Source organism: Geospiza fortis, unplaced genomic scaffold (genome assembly GCF_000277835.1).
Source record: "Geospiza fortis unplaced genomic scaffold, GeoFor_1.0 scaffold601, whole genome shotgun sequence".
NCBI lineage: Eukaryota > Metazoa > Chordata > Aves > Passeriformes > Thraupidae > Geospiza > Geospiza fortis.
This window is the reverse complement of record NW_005054566.1, coordinates 362,964-365,867: the sequence shown is the minus strand read 5'-3', so window position 1 is coordinate 365,867 and position 2,904 is coordinate 362,964.

The following is a 2,904-nucleotide window of genomic DNA, read 5'->3' as shown; positions in this document are numbered from 1 at the left end:
ACGGAGCGGGCCGGGCCAGAGCCGGGCGGGGAGCGGCCCCGGCCCGTTCACCTTCTCGTTCCCGTTCCCGGGCGCCGGTCGCCCTCCAGCGGCCCCGCTGCGCCGCGCACCGGGCACGGGTCGAGGGCTGCAATGGGCATCCCTGCCCGCTCCTGGGCTCCCCTGCCTGTCCTGAGCATCCCTGCCCTGTCCTGAGCATCCCTGCCCTGTCCTGAGCATCCCTGCCCTGTCCTGAGCATCCCTGCCTGCTCCTGGGCTCCCCTACCTGTCCTGAGCATCCCTGCCCGCTCCTGGGCTCCTTGTCCCTCTCCCAGGCTGCCCGGAGCTGTCCTGCCCGGCCCGGGAGCGCTGGAGCCAGGGCGGGCACGGGGGGTGGCTCGGGACGCTTCCAGCCACAGCCGCACACCCGGCAGGGCCCGCAGCCCATGTGCAGAGGGTGGCAAAGCCCCAGGCCCCCTGTGTTCCCCACACAAACCCCTGGGCTCCCTCCTTGCCCTGCAGAGACCCTGGCACCCCTCTCTGTACCCTCCACAAAGCCTGGCTCCCCTCCCTGCCCCGCACACGGGAAGCCGGGCTGGCGTGGGTGTGTTTTAGGGCTGAGGGAATGCCTGGTGCCCCAGGAGCCGGCGCAGGACGAGGATCAGGACTGGAAGCGGGCCGGGAGAGCGCCCGTGCCCGGCGCACAGCGCGGTGGGGCACGAGGAGCCGGCTCGGAGGTGTCCACCGCAGGGTTTGTCAGCATTCCCCGCTCGGGCAAGGACCTGCTGCTATAAAAAAGCCATCGGGGCGGTGGCTGAGCCACAGCAGCTCCCGTTCCTGTCCGGGCAGGGCTCCTCACCCCCGGCTGTCCCGGGCGGGGAGCAGCACCAGTTTGGTGGCTTTGGGCTGGGCCCGGCACTGGCACGACCTGGGGATGTCATCCAGCCTGCAGAGGTGAACCAGGAGCTCCGTCCCAGCTCTGCCAAACCTGTTCAACTGAGCAGGCAATCAGGCAAAGATAAGGAAACCAGGTCACTGCTGAGGTACGTTAGGGCAGCTCGGGAGCTGTGGGCTGGGCCCTGCAGAAGGGCAGGGAGGCACCTGCAGCAGCCCCAGCTCCCGGGGCACAGGGGTGAGGGCTCTGTGCATGGACCTGCTGCATCCAGGCAAAGCAGCTTTTCCTGCAGCCAGGCTCTGCTCCCAGCTCTGTCCTGTGACACACCTGAGCTGCTCCTCGGCCGCAGAGGGAGTTTCCATGAGATGCATCCTGCTTGAACATCAGCAGGACTGGGGCATCTCCTTCCCCAAGCCCCAAAGCATTCATTAGTACAAACTCTCATCCATTCAGAATCCTGACACTGTGGCAAAGAGGTACTCTAGGAAAACTGTTTTTACTTAAAAGTACCTAAAAGCCAGAGCTGTTTGGAGCATGCAGAGTGTGCTGTGCCACCTGAAGCTGCCCCAGGGCACCTCCCAGCTTCCAGCACCCAGGTGTGTGGAGACGGAGGAGCAATGTGCTCTGGCTGCAGCAGCCAAGACTGCTCAGGACCCACTGTACTCACAAGAAATTCTCTTCTGACATTTCAGAGCTCCCACTACAGCTCCAGGTCCCAGGTGGGCACAGGTGCCCAGTCACCACCAGCAGGAGTGTTTCCTGCTGGGCAGTCCCAACTGCAAACATTTCCTTAAGCAATTTGCACATCTTAAAAATAAAATCCTTTATTGATAATATGAATGTTTAACATGTTTAATGCCATCAGCTATAAAAATGATTAAAGACTTCAGCTTGGTACATTTGGCTTTACAAATTTACAAGTGTTAATGAATTAATACTAGTGTTATATGTTTTGCACTTCATTATACTCCATTAGCCAGTGACAAACTCTGCAACAATGTCTGCTTAGGACACATGTGAGTTAGAGAAGAAATATTTAGTTGCTTTCACACAGAATCTACATCAACAGTTAAATACTAACTCTAAATGTCTTACTGAATTAGTTGGATCCATTTTAATCCCTTGTGCTTAGTTTCTTTCAGAAGTTAGTCTACTAGCAAAAATACATTCTTTTGCATACCCCTTCCCATATTATATTTTAGAAGAAACAGTACTCAGTGCATTTCCTATTAGACTTCATCATAGTATCTCTCTCTCTAGAGCTATCAATAAAGAAAGGGGATAATACCAGTCAGATTAATGTTAAAGAAACTCATTATAGCAGTGTATACAAAAGCCTCACTTTTCAATCAGAAGGGATACATGGGCCAAAATCCATCTGCCCATCCATTTTTACTTTTACTCTCAGCAAGAGCAAAAAAATCTGCTGTGGACACTTAGTTAAGAAAGTAATAAATGTGCTTCCAAAAGAGCCACTGCCCACTCAGCTCTGGCTGCCTCTGTGTCCCTGCTGTTAATGCACAGACTGTTCCACTGGATTAGGAACAACAGCCCGTAATACCACTGCCCAAAAGGCTACCAAAAGGTCTGTGCAAGCCTCTAAACCCCTGCCCTGGCTGTGTGGGGTCACTCCAACAGCAGCCACCCCCGAGCAGCACTGAGCTCCCTGTCCTGCAGAGCGAGGCTCAGAGCCCAGAGGAACCTCTCAGCACGGACAGCTCTGCCCCTCCATGGCACCGCTCTGCCCCTCCATGGCACCGCTCTGCCCCTCCATGGCACCGCTCTGCCCCTCCACGGCACAGCTCTGCCCCTCCATGGCACAGCTCTGCCCCTCCATGGCACAGCTCTGCCCCTCCACGGCACCGCTCTGCCCCTCCATGGCACAGCTCTGCCATGCCACGGCACCGCTCTGCCCCTCCATGGCACAGCTCTGCCCCTCCATGGCACGGCTCTGCCCCTCCATGGCACGGCTCTGCCCCTCCATGGCACAGCTCTGCCATGCCACGGCACGGCTCTGCCCCTCCCCGGCA